Source organism: Nerophis lumbriciformis, linkage group LG02 (assembly GCF_033978685.3).
Source record: "Nerophis lumbriciformis linkage group LG02, RoL_Nlum_v2.1, whole genome shotgun sequence".
Classification (NCBI taxonomy): domain Eukaryota; kingdom Metazoa; phylum Chordata; class Actinopteri; order Syngnathiformes; family Syngnathidae; genus Nerophis; species Nerophis lumbriciformis.
The window spans coordinates 14903406-14924907 of NC_084549.2; the positions used below are offsets into that span (position 1 = coordinate 14903406).

Consider the following 21502-nt stretch of genomic DNA (forward strand, 5'->3'; position numbering starts at 1 on the left):
AAACGGTGTCCATTTGAAGAGGCTGTTCAAATTACAAGTGTTTACGAAATACATGGAAGAAGAATTATGATAAGCGTCTTGAACTTGTTGAAAATAAGATATATTTCATCTTACTACGTGAATCATAACTGACTCAAATATTTATTAAGAGAACTGTTGAATTTAGAGTTCATTGTGTTATAAAATGACAACAGGAAGTGAACATACAATGCATCCTGAAAGTATTCACAGCGCTTCACTTTTTCCACATTATTTTTATGTTACAGCCTTATTCCAAAACAGAATACATTCATTTTTTCCCCTCAAAATTCTACAGACAATACCCTATAATGACAATGTGAATTTGTATTCATTTAAGGCAGGAATGTTTATATTTTTTTAGTTCGAATACATTTGCTAACTTATTTAAAAAAAAAACGTTTCCGTTGTCATTGTAGGATTTTGAGGACTAAAATGAATTTATTCCATTTCGGAATAAGACAGTAACATAACAAATTGTGGAAAAAGCTGTAAAAACTTTCGGGACACACTGTGTGTGTTAATAAAAAAAAAAAAATTAAAAAAAAAGTTAAAGTACCAATGATTGTCACACACACACTAAGTGTGGTGAAATTAACCTCTGCATTTGACCCATCCCCTTGTTCACCCCCTGGGAGGTGAGGGGAGCAGTGAGCAGCAGCAGTGGCCACACTCGGGAATCATTTTGGTGATCTAACCCCCAATTCCAACCCTTTATGCCGAGTGCCAAGCAGGGAGGTAACGGGTTACATTTTAATAGTATTTGGTATGACTCGGCCGGGGTTTGAACTCACGACCTACCGATCTCAGGGCGGACACTCTAATAATTGCAATGAAGTGGAAAAGGGAGTAGAATTAAGTAAGCTTTGTTTCTTCCTCCCCCTTTTATGACATGTCGTAAATCAAATTACAAATATGTGATGTATCATATTGAAACTGTATACATGTTTGCAATAAACTTCAACCAAACTCCATAGTTTTCCCCCTTTCGTGTGCAGCGGTTCAGGAGCAGAAGAGTTGCAGTGATTTATATTACTGATTATAGTCCAAACAGGAAAAAAAGAATGTCCTTTTGACCATTTACTGATCTCTGAAATAATAACTTGCTGACAATGTCGATGAAAATTGATTATTTTCTGCGTAAATCTATTTTTGGAACAGCTCTAGTATTGGATGACATTAGATTGTCAAGAGGCCGGTGCGTGTAACACCAAATGAACACACGGTTGCTTCCTTTTACAAAAATATTTAAAAAAAATAAGCTTGTGTCATCATTTTCAGAGGGAATTGCACAAGCCACAATCCTTTCATTCCGGAGACGTGTTCTGTCATAGAGCGGCAGTATTGAGAAAGATGAGAACGGGTCAGCTCATTTTGAAGTCACTGGAGAGTCAGTGATAAAGACATATCGAGCGGATGTCTTTTATATTTCCAGTGAGCTGACCTTGGCCACATGAACCCCGGGCAGCTACACACAGAGTTGCAGACAAGCATGGACAATAACATAGGACATGCACAGAAGACAATATAGTCCCCCTCACAATGAAGCCATGTAACTATGATATGGTATTAGACAACACATGTGACACTACGGTATGGTATATGACACTACGGTATGGCATATGACACTACGGTATGGTATATGACACTACGGTATGGCATATGACACTACGGTATGGCATATGACACGATGGTATGGCATATAACTGTATGGTATGCTTAGGCGGCGATCTACATTTCTGCCAGTGGGTGCTTGGTGTGTGTGTGTGTATTTAAAAAAAAAAAAAAAATAGACGTTCAGCGAAGTTAATATCCGATATTATTTGTGGCTTTATTTTTTTGTAAAATGGACCAAACTCGCCACAAAATTAACTACAATAAAATTTATTTTTCGAATATTATTTTAAAGATTGAAAGTTGCCATCAATCCCTCGTGGGTGCTCTGCATTGTCCGTGGGATCGGCGCCTATGATGGTATGGTATATGACACTATGGTATGGTATATGACACTATGGTATGGTATATGACATTATGGTATGGTATATGACACTATGGTATGGCATATGACACTATGGTATGGTATATGACACTATACATGTATATGACACTATGGTATGGCATATGACACTATGCATGTATATGACACTATGGTATGGTATATGACACTATGCATGTATATGACACTATGGTATGGTATATGACACTATGCATGTATATGACACTACGGTATTGTATATGACAGTATACATGTATATGACACTATGGTGTGGTATATGACACTATGGTGTGGTATATGACACTATGCATGTATATGACACTATGGTATGGTATATGACACTATGGTATGTATATGACACTATGGTATGGTATATGACACTATGCATGTATATGACACTATGGTATGGTATATGACACTATGGTATGTTATATGACACTATGGTATGTTATATGACACTATGGTATGGTATATGACACTATGGTATGGTATATGACACTATACATGTATATGACACCATGGTATGGTATATGACACTATGTGTGTACAGTATATGACACTATGGTATGGTATATGACACTATGCATGTATATGACACTATGGTATGGTATATGACACAATGGTATGGTATATGACACAATGGTATGGTATATGACACTATGCATGTATATGACACTATGGTATGGTATATGACACTATGCATGTATATGACACTATGGTATGGCATATGACACTATGGTATGGTATATGACACTATACATGTATATGACACTATGGTATGGCATATGACACTATGCATGTATATGACACTATGGTATGGTATATGACACTATGCATGTATATGACACTATGGTATGGTATATGACACTATGCATGTATATGACACTACGGTATTGTATATGACAGTATACATGTATATGACACTATGGTGTGGTATATGACACTATGGTGTGGTATATGACACTATGCATGTATATGACACTATGGTATGGTATATGACACTATGGTATGTATATGACACTATGGTATGGTATATGACACTATGCATGTATATGACACTGTGGTATGGTATATGACACTATGGTATGTTATATGACACTATGGTATGTTATATGACACTATGGTATGGTATATGACACTATGGTATGGTATATGACACTATACATGTATATGACACCATGGTATGGTATATGACACTATGTATGTACAGTATATGACACTATGGTATGGTATATGACACTATGCATGTATATGACACTATGGTATGGTATATGACACAATGGTATGGTATATGACACAATGGTATGGTATATGACACTATGCATGTATATGACACTATGGTATGGTATATGACACTATGCATGTATATGACACTATGGTATGGTATGGTATATGACACTATGGTATGGCACATGACATTATGCATGTATATGACACTATGGTATGGTATATGACACAATGGTATGGTATATGATACTATGGTATGGTACATGACACTATGCATGTATATGACACTATGGTATGGTATATGACACTATGGTATGGTATATGACACTATGCATGTATATGACACTATGATATGGTATATGACACTATGCATGTATATGACACTATGGTATGGTATGGTATATGATACTATGGTATGGTACATGACACTATGCATGTATATGACACTATGGTATGGTATATGACACTATGGTATGGTATATGACACTATGCAAGTATATGACACTGCGGTATGTATAGGACAAGGCCTGCTTGTTAAACAGCGCCTATGAGCCGATGCTGCGTTCACGGGTAGACGTAAAAAGGAGAAAATAGGAGAGGAACCGATACCTCCGTGTGCTATACGTCGTTAAAGAGCGGCATGCACGTAAAAATGACACACGACCCTCCCCCCACGGCCAAACAATGAGCACGTCCGAGGAACAGGCGCTCTCGGGTCCTCATCTTACCTCGGTGCTGAAATGTGGAGAGAAAAAAAAAACCCGCAGCCGGTGCGATGCAATGTTCCGGAGCAGCGGGACTATGCGTCTATGCCGCCGGTGCAAAGCGGTTTTATTCCGTTGTGCGCCTTAAAAATACATGACCTCACCCCGATCCACTTGCCTACGTTTCCATCTGCCTGCTTCTGACAGGCCGGGACCAGCGGGGGAGGGCCGTGCGCATGCGCGTACCAGTAGTACGTCATTCCTCCACAGAGACACACCCACCTCCATTAGCTCTTCCTTCCGCTTCATCTATCCGGCTATCAATACTTGGGGAAAAATAGCATATGTTGTAATATACTAAACTATAACACCACTACATTGATCATTGAGCTCTGGCAAATGCTATGCTGGTAAATACCATAGACGAGCTTAGACGTATACACTGCTATGCAGAGGTCAAAAAAACATTCTCCTTTTTGCAGAGACAAAACCCAACCATTTTTTGGAAAAGGAAAATGATTATGATGATTTCTCTCCCCTACTAACTATCCATATGTTGCAAAGACAGTGCAAAGTAAAAGTACCTCTGACCGTCCATAGAACACTTACAACGCACCATTTCAAGCAAGGTCAAAGATTAATATGTTTGAATATTAAATATTTTCATTTTTTTTGTTACTTTATATTGCGTACTTTGATTTACGTATATTTTCTTAAAGGACATTTGGTAAAAAAATGCGCATTAGGTACACCTGATCTAGTACAAGACATGTATACTTGCATTGAATAATACTCTGTTTCATACTGCCAGAGCGGTATTAATGTAACAATGTGGCTTTGTTCAAATATATTGGCTATTACTAACTACTCTGAAATATCAAATCAATCAATCAATCAATCAATCAACCATCCATTTTCTACCGCTTGTCCCTTTTGGGGTCGCGGGGGGTTCTGGAGCCTATCTCATCTGCATTCGGGCGTAAGGCGGTGTACACCCTGGACAAGTCGCCACCTCATCGCAGGGCCAACACAGATAGACAGACAACATTCACACTCACATTCACACAATCATCCATCCATCCATCCATCCATCCATTTCCTAACGCTTGTCCCTTTTGGGGTCGCGGGGGTTGCTGGAGCCGATCTCAGCTGCATTCGGGCGGAAGGCGGGGTACACCCTGGACAAGTCACCACCTCATCGCAGGGCCAACACAGATAGACAGACAACATTCACACTCACATTCACACAATCAATCTAATTTAATTTGTATAGACCCTTAATGTTACAATACAATACAATACTGTTACATATACTGTAATACTGTACATGGTAATTGGGATTTGTTATATATTGTATAAAAATCTAATCTAATATAATAATATATCACTATATATTGTATACTGTATATATAATATGTAAATATTACATGTATTTTATATTGCTACTATGGTACATTTTTAGTCTACTTTATACCTTTTGTTTTCGCACTCTTTTTGTGCCCTTGTGTGCCTTACCCTTTCCATCCTTACCCTTTCCATCCTTTGTAACTGAGCTACTGTGTGGAACAATTTCCCCTGTGGATCAATAAAGTGTGTCTAAATCTAAGTCTAAGTCTAATCAAATAAATCCTGTAGATTTTACTGTTAAAAACTCAGTCACCAGATTTATTACTGTACAATTTACAGGGTTTTTTCCACCTAACTGTTTTTTACGGTAAAATTCTGGTCACTGAACTGCCAGTTTTTTTACCCCAAAATTTATGGTCGTTGTTTTTACAGTGCATTACTGTAAATGACAAAACTGTACCACTTTTATGTTCAGACTAAAATTCTAGTGACAAAGCTAACAGTTTTTTTTAACCGTAAAACCCACGGCCGTTGTTCTTACAGTGCATTTCTGTAAATTTTAAAATGGTACCACTTTATTTCCATCCATCCATTTTCTACCGCTTGTTCATCTCTGGGTCGCAGGGCTGCTGGAGCCTATCCCAGCTGCATTCGGGCGGAAGGCGTCGTACACCCTGGACAAGGTGCCACCTCATCGCAGACTAGTTTAATTTTAACACTAAAATTCTGATGACTGAGCTGCCATTTTTTTTTACCGTAAAATCTAAAGTTGTTGTATTTACAGTGCATTACCGTAAATAAAAAAAATGGTAGTGCTGTTATTTTTACGATAAAATTATGATGATAATTAAGCTGCCAGTTTTTTACTGTAAAATCCATGGTCATTGTTTTCACAGTGCATTACTGTAAATAGTAAAACAGTACCGCTGTTACTCAGCTGACAGTTTGTTTATTTCTTTCGTCAAATCTATGGTTGTTTTTACAGTGCATTACTGTAAATAAAAAAACTTTTATGTTAAAAGTAAAAGGACTGTTTTCACTGCCTGACTCTAGAAAGAGATTCCGCAGCCTCCGTAGCAGAAACTCCAGGTTCTGTAACAGCTTCTTCCCTTAGGCCGTAAGACTCTTGAACGCATCATAATAATCCCCTCAATTCCCCCCAAAAATGTATTAACTTGCTGGAATATAAAGACAATATAACATACATCCATAAACGTGGATGCATATGCAAAAGTGCAATATATTTATCTGTACAGTAATCTATTTATTTATATCTGCACCTTATTGATTTTTTATCCTGCACTACCATGAGCTAATGCAACAAAATTATGTTCTTATCTATATTGTAAAGTTCAAATTTGAATGACAATAAAAAGTAAGTCTAAGTCTAAGTCTAAAAGTCTGACGATTGAGCTACCAGTTTATTTTACCGTAAAATCTACGATCACCGTTTTTACAGCCCATTACTGTAAATTGAAAAACGGTACCGCTGTTGTTTTAACAATAAAATTCTGCTGGACTGAGCTGGCAGTTATTTTTACCGTAAAATCTACGATGGCTGTTTTTCCAATGTGCATTACTGTAACCGTACCGCTTTTATTTTTCTGGTAAAGTTCTTGTGACTGAGCAGCCAGTTGTGGTTTTTTAAATGGTATAATCTATGGTTGTTATTTTCACAGTGCATTGCTGTAAATTAAAAAAATGGTATCATTAATTTTACAGTAAAATATTATATATTATTATGTTTTATATTTTGTTGTAAAATCAACCAACAGTATATTATTGACACATCCCAAGCAGTGCAGTTGTACACCACTGCAAACTACAACCACAATGATACACATATTTGTTTCTCCTATGGTTGTGAGTGAGTGACAGCAGTGCTTAGACCAATGTCTAATTGTCTTTTTTTTTTTTTAATTGCTGTTAGAATAATTATGTATATATTATCATCATAACTTTATGCTTAAGGGCCATACTATAAAGTATTGTCAATTTGTGCAGAGCTAGCAATCCAAAAGATTGCTAGCCTCGTTATCAGTGTTGTGTGCAGACTCGGCCTGCTGGCAGCCAAGGCCGAATATTTGGTTCCAAGACCAGACAAAGCAGAGACTGAGCGATATCACCAAGTGTCAACATATTTGCATTTTTGTATAACCATATATTGTGTCTTACTGAAGTTGTCGAGATTACCCCTTTCCCTAAGTCACCGTGATGTAATAGGGCCATTTCCTAATAAATGGAGGAGGCGCACGGGCTTTTCTTTAGAACGTAGTTTGGATCTGTAACTAGAGTACAGCCCAAAACACGTGTCTCCTCATGAGCTAAATTGAACTCCGTCTCTGATTCATTCCTTGCTTCTTGTCTGATTAGTAGATGTCAACAGTGTTTGCACCTGACATCTCTTTGGTCCTTCGAGCCGGATCCCAATACGTCTGACGATTCCAGCCTGGTGAGTAAAACCAGAAGACCATGGCACCCACATCTCCCATTGAGGAGCTGCTTTTTCTGCACCCTGGCTGGATCTGACGACTGACGGGGAACCGAGGACAAGAGGAAGGAACGCAGATTTCAGTGAGTACGTTTTGAATTACAAAGGAAAAATAGCGTGTGACTGAGGGTTACGACGCATAGAAGAAGAAAAAAAAAGCGTGTAACTAAGGGTTACGACGCATACAAAAAGCGTGTGACTAAGGGTTACGACGCAAAAACAAACCCTGTAAATCCTAGGCTCTAACAGGTAAAAAGGCCTACAAATCAGAAGGACGTCGGAGTCCGCAAAGAATGAAACTTCCGTAAGATTCAACATTGAAAATAAACCAAATTAAGGACATCGGAGTCCACGTAAAAACCGACAATTCTAAAACAGAAGAGGCCATATAAGGACGTCGGAGTCCACAAGTACTGAAACTTCCGTAAAACAAGTGTGAAAGGTATGAACGTGAGAGTGTGTGGGAGTTATCGCCACTAGGCGATCACTCCATACTAAAGTTGTGAGAAGTAATAGTGGGTTATTGTGGAGGCATCAGGCAAGACATCTCCACTGGGGGAAAAACCTCCAGTAGAAGTGACATGTACCACAATAATAAATTGAACCACTATCTTACAACAAAGACAAAAGTAATCCTTATAAGTTCGGCTCTGTAAAGTACGACGGATTACTCCAAATTCTCAAAATGGAAAGAGGGACCCAAAGAAACGCAGATCTGATATGGTCTATTACAATCTATTATAACCAAAATAGGAGAAAACAACAACGGCAGCGGTTACACCCTACTGCATGTTGGCGTTGTGGCAGAGAAGGACATTTAGCACGAGACTGTCCTGAGAAAAAACAAAACGTAGATCAGCGTTAAACAAAATCTAATCAGAGGACATACTAAGTTATGAGAACTTAAGTAAACAGACAGCAAGTAGAACCAGAAATAATAATTGAAATAAATAACAAAGAAAGCAAATTTCTATGTGACACTGAAGCATGTAGAATTACATGTAGAGAATATAACTAAATGGAAATAAATGTCTGCAAGATAAGAAGTCTGTCCAGTGTTTACAAGGACGAGACGTCATGAACTGTGCTCGGATTAGTAATAGATAGATAGCACTCTATTGATTCCTTCAGGAGAGTTCCCTCAGGAACATTAAAATCCCAGCAGCAGGGTACAAAATTGAGATTGAGTTTAAAAAGTAAAAAGTAAATAATGGGGGTATAAATGGAAACAAAATAGAAAAATATTATAATAGAAAAAAAATAAAAAGCAACAATGAGAATGAAAATATAACAGTAAAATAAGAATATCACAAGAGAAACTAGGCATTAATGACCATGTTATGAAAAAGTATTGCACTGTTATTGTTTTGCATCCCCTGTCATCCTAGCTCCCCCAGAGAGGAGTTGTACAGTCTAATGGCGTGTGGGACAAAGGATTTTTTTTTTTTTTTTTAGTCTAAATCATATCTAAAGTTTAAAATTCTAAAATTCAGGTTATGAAGGAGGAATGATTGTTAAGAGATAAATAAAGATGCATGACATTAAAAGATTTTGGATTGCTGCTGACCCTGTTGTATTTTATAAGACTGATTTATTCTGGATTGTTGTGTTTGTATTGTGAAAAGAGAGAGAGGGAGAAAGAGAGAGAGAGAGCAGATGAAAGAAGATTGAGGGTGAAGAGAATGGATTGAGAAAATATGGAAAAAGAATGTTTATAACCTTACGTTACGTGAATGGTTTCTAGGAGAGGAGAACAGAAAATAGAAACATTGTGTGAAGTGTAAGGAAGAGATGGATACAGGATGTTGTTTGTAAAGGAAAACGAAAGTGAAGAAAAGATGAGAAAGTGACAAATGAAGGTATTCACAAGTGGTAGGCTGTTGGTTGTGGTTCGCTGCAAGTTTGTGTATTTGTTTGTTTGGTAGTTTAAGTGAAATGGGAAGAAATCAAGAAGAATTAATGCAAAATGGAATAAACTAATGCGAACGAGAGATAATGGGGGATATTAAAATAAGATATGAAGAAAATGTAGATTGAAGATATACATGTATGTTTGGATGTATAAATAGCGCTTTTATATATACAAATATATATGTATATATATCTATAATTAAAATAATGGAACAAATAAAAACCTAGATTAATAACTATAATAAGAGTCGATATGTATAGCATGATAAAATGATATAAAATAAGTTACATGTTTAGAGGCTGAGGAAGAAAAAAAAAAAAAAAAAGAAAAAGAAAAACGCTCTTCGAGTGTGTTCGCCTTATCTCTTAGAATGTGCACTCACGCACACACATAACCTTGTGTGTGTGTGTGTATGTGTGTGTGTGTGCGTATGGCGCACCAGGAGTGCAAGTTAGAAAATAAATGTATTAAGTGTAAGTTTTAAGTTGTTTAACTTTAAAGTGTAGTCTAACATTCTTAGGTTAGAATATTTTTTAGACATTTGCAGTACACCATACATCTGGGTGGTGAGCTATGATAAGATAATGGCATAACATTAAATAAATAAAGAGGCATGGCAATCTCAACAGCTTTCAGTTAGCTATAGACTTTTGATGATATAATGTGAGTAACTATAACCATTACAACTGTTTGCTTTGAATATTGTTGAATAATAATTACAAATAAAACATTAAGAATTGGAAGAATGTCTCTTCTGAGTTGTAAAATTATAGTTAATACACTTAGACAGTTTTTAGTGGGTTTAAAATGTTATTTAAAATTACATGAAGTAATAGGTATAACATTTGAATTAGGAATATTGATTTAGTGTTTATTAGGACAATAAATGCTGTAATTTTAAACATCATATGCAGGATTGGACACATTTCACAGTGATTGATATCAGTAATGCATTCTTCTCGATACCAATACATAAATAAAGTCAATTTTGGTTTGCATTTACTTATAAAGGGAAAAGATACACCTATACAAGACTACCTCAAGGGTATGCGGAAAGTCAGACAATCTTTTCACAAGCAATGCATGCAAGCATGTCCAAATTCGACCCTCCAGGAGGAAGAAAAAGGTCTTGATATACGTGGATGACATATTATTAGCATCACCGGATAAGGAAACCTATAGAAAAGATACATTAGCCTTATTAAATCATCTACACAGTGAAGGACACGAAGTAAGCAAAACAAAAGTCCAATTATGCAAAACAGAAGTAAAATATCTAGGACATTCTCTAAACAAAGATGGACGCACTATTGTGGGAAGCAGAAAAACAGCAGTGCTGCAAGCACCAAAACTACAAACAAAGAAGCAAATTGTCATTTCTAGGATTAACTAAATACTGTAGAAGTTGGATACCAAATTACACAGAAATAGTAGCTCCTTTAAGTAAATTAATGTATGAAAAAGATCTAAAAATGTCAACACCAATAGAGTGGAATTTAGAAGCTAAAGCAGCATTCTGTAAAATAAAAATAGAATAGGATATGTGCGGTTGTTACAGCAACTGAAGTTTTGAAAGCTATCAAATGAGCATCAAATGACTCAATGCAAGCGGCACAACTAGTAACACTAAAGCAAGTAAATTAATAAGATCAAAATGTTACAATACACACAGATAGTCAATATGCATTCTCAACAGTGCACACATTTGCACAACACTGGCAAAATAGAGGAATGATAACGTCAACGGGAAACCTTGTAACACATGGAGAACTATTAAAAGTAATATTAAAAGCGGTACAGTTAGCAGCTAAAATAGCAATGTGCAAATGTGTGGCACACACCAACGGAACGGACGCAATATCTGTCACACGTGGGTTATGCAGCTTGCTGCGGTTCGTTCTTTCAATGCAAAAAGATGGCTCTGGACGAAGGTGTAAAGGTAGGATGGGATTTATTAACATAAATCATCCAACTACCAAAAACACAAACAACATAAAAAGAAAGGCGTGCCTAAAACACGTCAAGCTAAGACTAAAACAGAAGCTATGGCATGGAACAAGAAACTTAATTGGTACAGGCGTGACACAAACAGTGTGACATAAATAATGAAGCCAGGCCCACTGACTGGCAGAGGTAACTTAAATAATGCCTCTGATTGGTGCTCGGGAAGCAGGTGAGCGGGCGAGCACTAATCAGAGACAGGTGAACAAAATAAGTCGCCATGGTGACAAAAACAAACAAGGAAGCCTAAACGGGAACTAAAGAAGTCCAAAACTAACAGAACATAACTAAACAAAACAAAACATGATCAGGACCACGGATCATGACAATATCACGTTTGCGGACAAAACAGCAAAACAAACAGCAGAAGAAGAAATACAAGGTTTTAAACTACAAACTAGTGAAATGAATAATGATATACTAAAAGACATGCAACAACAAAGTACTCCAAAAGAAAAAGATAAATGGAAAAATAAACCAAAAAAAAAAAGAACAAAAACAAAAAACGGAGCCACGTTGAACAAAGACGACATCTATGTATGTCCAGACAATAAACGAATTTTACCAAAAAAATCTGTATAAGTGGGCAGCAGTATTGAGCCATGGTTGTACTCATGTCTCAACAGGAGGGATGGTGACCCTTATACAGAAGTACTATACTACCTACAGCTTTTATTCTTATTCAAAAAATAAATAAAAATAAAAATTTGTAGGTCATGCATGACCTGTGCGAGGCCAATTCCCCAAACCAAAACACCCGTTCCAGCATCTATGCATGGATTTTATTGAACAAAATAGGAGTGAAGAAAAATAGTGTTGTCTGGTCATAGTAGATGCATTTTCAAAGTGGGTAGAAATATTTTTTAAAGGAAAAGCAGATGTGCTAACAGTAGTAAAAGCATTATGCAAAGATATAATACCAAGATAGGGTATAACTAAATCTATACATGATAATGGACCTCAATTTGTAAATCAATTAATCAAGAATAAGAAGCTATTTAACCAACAGGAAGCAATATGTGAAGATGGGTGAAAATATGTCAACACAGCTAGATATATCCTGTGGTGTACCCCAAGGATCAATACTGGGACCAAGATTGTTTAATATTTATATAAACCACATTTGTAAAGTTACAAAGGACTTAAAGTTAGTTTTATTTGCAGACGACACAACTGCTTTCTGTTCAGGAGAGAACACACAGAAGATAATACAAATAACAGAATAAATGAACAAATAAAAAAAAATGGTTTGATAAAAACAGACTCTTTGAATCTCAGTAAAACTAAAATAATGCTATTTGGTAACGTAGAAAAGAGCATCAAACACGAATACAAATAGACGGAGCAGATATTGAAAGGGTAAAAGAAACAAGATTTTGGGGAGTATTAATAGATGATCAAATGAACTGGAAATCTTATATACAAAACATACAACATAAGGTGGCAAAAAACATTTCAATAATGAATAAAGCAAAATACGTCCTGGGCCAAAACTCACTTCATATTCTCTACTGCTCGCTCGTGTTAAACTTAAAAGGATTCCCACCACGGGAACAGAATTACTGGTGGTACCTCACAGGACATACAATACGGGGGAAGTGGACACTCTGGTCACTACATATATTATACTGTAGTATAGATTATATGTATTATTCTACTTATTTTGTGTCTGGTTTTGTATTTGTTTTGTATCATCCCGTGAGGTGTATATTATTTTTTGTTATATTTGGATGCATTTGTTTGGTTTGTAAGCTTGTGAATCTGGGCTATCCATTAAGTAAGACTACTTATTATGTTAAAGGGGGCAGGAAATATAAGATTCTCTTTATCCTGTTCCTTCTCAAGCATAGGTGTGTAAAAATGTGTTCAGTTGCCAAAGTTTTGAATTGTCTATTGATAATGAATGAATGAAGTACTGGCCCCGGAGATAGTGAAGAAGCTAAATTCTTTAAAAGTCGAATAACTCTGAAACATTAAGGCCCAAATCTAGTGTTAACCATATCACTCCCTGATGGACAAAATAGACCACCCAATTCCACACTGTTCAACACGTCCAGATGGGGTTTCCAATTATGGGCATGGTCAAGTGGACTAGACCCATATTTCCTGGTGATTGTTTGCATAAATCAAACCATGCGCAACACCGAATAACCCAGAGTGTTCTAAACGCGCTGGAAGTCACAGTTGTAAGCGTACCATTTGATGATGTGGATAAATGTTCAAAGTAACAACTGGTGTGTAATAATTGGTTCCTCCTTTGGCTGTTAATTGGTTACTCATGGAAAAAAGGTTTAATTGAAGTAATCAGCGAAACAACTCCTGAATGGAATTGCACTACATGGGACAAAATCTAGCCTGTAACCAAAGAAACAAAGCAGAAACCAATATTTGATAATCATGTGACAAAAGCTATTTACACCTGCATTAACATACTAGGCTCTGGACAACAGTTAGGAAACTTATCGTCAGACAACTGCTTACACATAGTAAATGTATCAATATTTGTACAAAAATTGTTAACACGTCTGAACAGTTTGATATCCGAACATTGGAAAAGAACTACACGTGATGTAAACTGGCAAAGTGTTGGAGATCCAACTTATATCGATACAATAGGTGTCCCCAGAGGTGTACCTGACGAGTACAAATTGGTAAATCAAGTTGCAGCTGGATTCGAATCATCCGTCTACTGGTGGTGTACGATTAACAAGAATGTTGACAGAATAAACTACGTCCACTACAACGTACAGAGATTAGGAAATTGGACAAAGGCCGGACTTGAAGTCGTCACTGATCAACTCGCCGCAACCTCCCTTAAGGCCTTTCAAAACCGTATGGCGCCAGACATGTTGTTAGCGGAAAAAGGAGATGTGTGCGCAATATTGGGTGAACAGTGTTGTACTTCATACCAAAATACACTGATGCAGAAGATAGCCTGACCAGAGCACTGGAAGGCCTTCGCACCCTCAACGGTAAAATGGAAGAGCACTCACCTATGTGGGATGGATGGTTGAATGTGTTCGGCAAATACAAGTCCTTGGTATCATCAATTCTAGTATCTATGGCTGTGTTTTCAGCAAAACTGACGTTGTGTGGATGTAGTTGTATTCCCTGTCTGGGTTCTCTGCTTAACCGTCTGATTACCACAGCGATTAGCCCAGCAGATGATAGAACTGTTCAGATGCACCTTCTGGCGGACGACAAGAAAGATGAATCTGATGACGAGGATACCTACCTGGACGGTGTTCCTGATCTGTTTCCAGACCCTGGTGACTATATATATATAAAAATATGATGATGTTGAACTCTGAGTGTAAACATAACTTGGCCCTAAAGAAATTAACTATTAACTGAAAATCGCAAGAAGAAGTTATTGGGGATAAGAAGATTCTGGGGAAGTTATGTGATAAACAGGAGGGAAATGTTAGAATAATTATGTATATATTATCATCATAACTTTATGCTTAAGGGCCATACTATAAAGTATTGTCAATTTGTGCAGAGCTAGCAATCCAAAAGATTGCTAGCCTCGTTATCAGTGTTGTGTGCAGACTCGGCCTGCTGGCAGCCAAGGCCGAATATTTGGTTCCAAGACCAGACAAAGCAGAGACTGAGCGATATCACCAAGTGTCAACATATTTGCATTTTTGTATAACCATATATTGTGTCTTACTGAAGTTGTCGAGATTACCCCTTTCCCTAAGTCACCGTGATGTAATAGGGCCATTTCCTAATAAATGGAGGAGGCGCACGGGCTTTTCTTTAGAACGTAGTTTGGATCTGTAACTAGAGTACAGCCCAAAACACGTGTCTCCTCATGAGCTAAATTGAACTCCGTCTCTGATTCATTCCTTGCTTCTTGTCTGATTAGTAGATGTCAACAGTGTTTGCACCTGACAGTGCAGTTGTACACCACTGCAAACTACAACCACAATGATACACATATTTGTTTCTCCTATGGTTGTGAGTGAGTGACAGCAGTGCTTAGACCAATGTCTAATTGTCTTTTTTTTTTTTAATTGCTGCCTTGTTGTCGACATAAAACCACATCAATAGCGTGCCACGTTACACCAAGCTATCTCTATTGCTGTTAAACAGACCTAAAAGTAATTAATTAGATTACTCGTTACTAGTAAAAGTTATTAAACGCCATTGTTACGAACATTGGACAGCACTGACTCAAAAGGACACCACTGATGATATTTAACTTAAAGGGGAACTGCAATTTTTATTTTTTATTTTGCCTATCACTCACAATCCTTATGAGAGACACGATGATGTTTTTTTTTTATCATTCTAAATATTAAATACATGAGCTCAAAATACCTTTTTTTTCTTCCTATAAAGCCCTTAAAAAACACCCAGACACTTCCATTGATGTTGTATATACATGATATCAGTATATATGTAATGTAGTAACAGTAACATTCAATATTTACGTATTTTGATTATTTTAAGCATACGCGACGCATACATTTAAAAAACGTTTGCTTTTTGTTTTCTTCATCACTGCAGACTTCATGAGAGCCAACAAACATAATAAAACATGACTGACTGAGCAAGGTCTGCTTTCATTAGGATGCTGACTGCTAGGATGTTCATATATTCTCATTTAGATGAAGAATGACTCATAATCCTCACAAAGATACTGGGTGAATGGGGGACCAAGCGTCTTTTTGTGTCGTTGTCGCCATTTCCGGGTCCTAAATGGCTGTCAAAATGTCGGAATATCTACTCAGACTTCTTCTGTCCAGGTGAGATGCATGATTTATGATCCACAATAAACTTCCAGGGAGCAAGGAAGCGTCAGTCGAAATTGTACACAGACTTGCGATCACAGCACTGCTATAAATAGTTTGTCTGCGTTAGCACTTATAATAACAATATCACTAATACTTGGTTAATATTCAAATCACAACATGTAAATAGAGTATTGATAGCGCTTTTCGAATGGTTATTTTTTGGAATTTATTGGTGAAGTAGAGGACCTCCCATTGGCTCCGCTGTAAGCAGACTTTTATTTACAGTACGTTAATCAGTACTAGAATCACCAAAATGATTCCCGGGCGCGGCCACCGCTGCTGCCCACTGCTCCCCTCACCTCCCAGGGGGTGATCAAGGGTGATGGGTCAAATGCAGAGAATAATCTCGCCACACCTAGTGTGTGTGTGACAATCATTGGTACTTTAACTTTAACTTTAACTTTAAGTTAGAATGCATGAAAACAAATCCATCCGTCTTTCATAATGATTGTGAACCATATGCAAAATTTAAAAAAAAAAGGGCAGTTCCCTTTTAACTGGAGTCACATTTCCCGAAAGCTAAGAAACAGGAGGGCCATTTTCCCTTCATTATTATTCTCTGCAGTGGACATTTGTTTTGGGTCTATTTCCTTTGCCAGAGTTGCAAATTTCCGATGAAATTAGTCCTGTTATGCAAGATACAAATGAAGAGTTTCGACGCAAAAACAGATAACTCCACTTTCCTTGTATTGAGTAAATCATTTTTTTGTGTGGTGCTTTTCATGAAACAGCCATCCTGCTGATGTGGATTGCAATTGAATCGTTTCAAACAACCAATATCCATCCATTTTCTACCGCTTGTCCCTTTTGGGGTGGCGGGGGGTGCTGGAGCCTATCTCAGCTGCATTCGGGCGGAAGGTTGGGTACACCCAGGGCCAACACAGATAGACAGACAAAATTCACACTCACATTCACACACTAGGGCCAATTTAATGTTGCCAATCAAACAACCAACATGAAACTCCACATTTGAAAAATGCAAATTTTTTACAAAAATAGAGTTTTGATAATTTTGTGCAAACAACTCCAAAAGCCCTTTTTTTGGTTGCAAAAACAAGACTATTTCTATATGGTGCCAGCCTAGCCCTACATTTTGTTTTTTTTAAACAGATTAGTTTTTTCAGAGTAATGCTTGTCCCATCACTGCAATGAAAATATGTAAGAAGCACTGGTGTAGAGGAACTTGGACTTGTGTTGTTAATTCATTGGCGAATCCTTGCATTGACATTTTAACCTCCTAAAGGCCACCCAGCAGGCACAAGACATTAAAACAACGTTGAGAACTTGTTGATTTAGGTACTGACGTTAAACAACTCAAACATAACGTTGAACCAACATGCTTTTTGACAACGTTTAATCAATGTTGGATTCTGACGTTGATTCGACCATTGAATTTTGGTAATTTCCCAACCAATATTCTACAACACAAATACAACGTAGAAACAACATACTTTTTGACAATACTTATTCAATGTCAAGTTGTGACGTTGATTTGACCGTTGAAATTTGGTCATTTTCCCAACCAACAACAAGGCTCCAACGTTAGACATCAAAGTTATCTCAATTTACGAATTAAACTATTTTGCAACGTTGTTTAGAGGTCCGTTTTAAGAAACACATACATATAATCAACGTTGTATCAATGTCTTGTGCCTGCTGGGTGGCCTTTAGGAGGTTAAAATGTCAATGCAAGGATTCGCCAAAGAATTAACAACACAAGTCCAAGTTCCTCTATACCAGTGCTTCTTAAATATTTTCTGTTACGCACCCCATAGGAAGAAGAAAATATTTTGCGCCCCCCTACTCTCCACCGTGAATAAAAAATAGTATAATTTGTCTATAAAATTGTTATAACTATACCTCTGCATAACATTGTAAGCTTGTTAACATTAAAAGAAACAACACCCGAGTCTTTCCTTGTCTCCCACCTTGGTTATAATGAAGCCAAGTGCTACATATGCTTCATCATTTTATGGTATTGCAAAAATGTAAGTAAGTACATTTTATTTATGAAGCGTTTTACACAGATAAAATCACAAAGCGCTGTACAAAACATAGGTGAAGTAAAACAACAATTCAATTAAAACAACAGGGGCAACATCATAATAAGTCTACAAAGTGGATTAAAAAAGAGTTAAAAGTTGCATTAACTAAAAGCTTTACTAAAAAGAGAAGTTTTCAAATGTTTCTTAAAAGTTTCAACACAGTCAAGATCACAAAGGGACTGGTGCAAGTTGTTCCAGAGTCTGGGAGCTATAGCCTGGAATGCCAGGTCTCCACGGGTTTTAAAACAAGTTTTTGGGAACTTTAGAAGACCCTGGCCTGAAGACCGGAGGCTGGGCCCTGAAGAGTAGGGGCATAACAAGTCAGTGATGTACTGAGGGGCCCCACCATGCAATACAAGGAAAGTCAATGCGGAATTTGACTGGAAGCCAATGAAGACTGGATAATATGAGGGTGATATGGGCTGTTCTGGGTGCACCGGTCTAAAGTCTGGCAGCCACATTATTAGCGTTGACTTGTTGAAAAGAGTGAAGAGAGAATTGCAATAGTCAATGCGAGATGAAATGAACGCGTGAATGATCATTTCGAGATACGATTTTGATCATTAATAATCTTCTTTCGTTTTTTAACATTTACATTATGTTTATAAACTCAGGAAATATGTCCCTGGACACATGAGGACTTTGAATATGACCAATGTATGATCCTGTAACTACAAACCCCGTTTCCATATGAGTTGGGAAATTGTGTTAGATGTAAATATAAACGTAATACAATGATTTGCAAATCATTTTCAACCCATATTCAGTTGAATATGCTACAAAGACAACATATTTGATGTTCAAACTGATAAACGTTTTTTTTTTTTTTTTTTTACAAATAATCATTAACTTTAGAATTTGATGCCAGCCACACGTGACAAAGAAGTTGGGAAAGGTGGCAATAAATACTGATAAAGTTGAGGAATGCTCATCAAACACTTATTTGGAACATCCCACAGGTGAACAGGCAAATTGGGAACAGGTGGGTGCCATGATTGGGTATACAAGTAGATTCCATGAAATGCTCAGTCATTCACAAACAAGGATGGGGCGAGGGTCACCACTTTGTCAACAAATGCGTGAACAAATTGTTGAACAGTTTAAGAAAAACCTTTCTCAACCAGCTATTGCAAGGAATTTAGGGATTTCACCATCTACGGTCCGTAATATCATCAAAGGGTTCAGAGAATCTGGAGAAATCACTGCACGTAAGCAGCTAAGCACATGACCTTCGATCCCTCAGGCTGTACTGTATCAACAAGTGACATCAGTGTGTAAAGGATATCACCACATGGGCTCAGGAACACTTCAGAAACCCACTGTCAGTAACTACAGTTGGTCGCTACATCTGTAAGTGCAAGTTAAAACTCTCCTATGCAAGGCGAAAACCGTTTATCAACAACACCCAGAAACGCCGTCGGCTTCGCTGGGCCTGAGCTCATCTAAGATGGACTGATACAAAGTGGAAAAGTGTTCTGTGGTCTGACGAGTCCACAATTCAAATTGTTTTTGGAAACTGTGGACGTCGTGTCCTCCGGACCAAAGAGGAAAAGAACCATCCGGATTGTTATAGGCGCAAAGTTGAAAAGCCAGCATCTGTGAAGGTATGGGGGTGTATTAGTGCCCAAGACATGGGTAACTTACACATCTGTGAAGGCGCCATTAATGCTGAAAGGTACATACAGGTTTTGGAGCAACATATGTTGCCATCCATGCAACGTTACCATGGACGCCCCTGCTTATTTCAGCAAGACAATGTCAAGCCACGTGTTACATCAACGTGGCTTCATAGTAAAAGAGTGCGGGTACTAGACTGGCCTGCCTGTAGTCCAGACCTGTCTCCCATTGAAAATGTGTGGCACATTATGAACCCTAAAATACCACAACGGAGACCCCCGGACTGTTGAACAACTTAAGCTGTACATCAAGCAAGAATGGGAAAGAATTCCACCTGAGAAGCTTTAAAAATGTGTCTCCTCAGTTCCCAAACGTTTACTGAGTGTTGTTAAAAGGAAAGGCCATGTAACACAGTGGTGAACATGCCCTTTCCCAACTACTTTGGCACATGTTGCAGCCATGAAATTCTAAGTTAATTATTATTTGCAAAAAGTTTATGAGTTTGAACATCAAATATCTTGTCTTTTTAGTGCATTCAATTGAATATGGGTTGAAAAGGATTTGCAAATCATTGTATTCAGTTTATATTTACATCTAACGTAATTACCCAACTCGTATGGAAACGGGGTTTGTACATGGTATCAGATCGATACCATGTACATGGTATCATGTACCATGATACTTGCCTGTGCATCCGCTCGGAATGGTGTCCTGCTGGCCCCACTATGGACTGGACTCTTACTATTATGTTGGATCCACTATGGACTGGACTCTCACAATATTATGTCAGACCCACTCGACATCCATTGCATTCGGTCTCCCCCTAGGGGGGGGGGTTACCCACATATGCGGTCCTCTCCAAGGTTTCTCATAGTCATTCACATCGAGGTCCCACTGGGGTGAGTTTTTCCTTGCCCTTATGTGGGCTTTGTACCGAGGATGTCGTTGTGGCTTGTGCAGCCCTTTGAGACACTTGTGATTTAGGGCTATATAAATAAACATTGATTGATTGATTGATTGGCGTCACGGTGGAAGAGGGGTTAGTGCATCTGCCTCACAATACGAAGGTCCTGAGTAGTCTTGGGTTCAATCCCGGGCTCGGGATCTTTCTGTGTGGAGTTTGCATGTTCTCCCCGTGACTGCGTGGGTTCCCTCCGGGTACTCCGGCTTCCTCCCACCTCCAAAGACATGCACCTGGGGATAGGTTGATTGGCAACACTAAATTGGCCCTAGTGTGTGAATGTGAGTGTGAATGTTGTCTGTCTATCTGTGTTGGCCCTGCGATGAGGTGGCGACTTGTCCAGGGTGTACCCCGCCTTCCGCCCGATTGTAGCTGAGATAG

The 21502-nt window shown here is 37.9% G+C and overlaps 1 protein-coding gene across 6 annotated transcripts in view; it reads right to left on the bottom strand.

Annotated features, from left to right (window-relative positions):
- Positions 1–21502, bottom strand: part of mapk8a (mitogen-activated protein kinase 8a) — a 69778-nt gene that overhangs the window by 47382 nt on the left and 894 nt on the right. Inside the window, exon 1 of one of the 6 annotated variants that reach the window (XM_061943857.2) lies at positions 4110–4180. The exons of 4 other annotated variants lie outside the window; for them this stretch is intronic. The gene's annotated coding sequence lies outside the window, so the exon portion shown is untranslated. Of the gene's footprint in view, positions 1–3969; positions 4181–21502 lie in introns of those variants that run through there. One more of the 6 variants, XM_061943795.1, reaches the window with a different exon arrangement.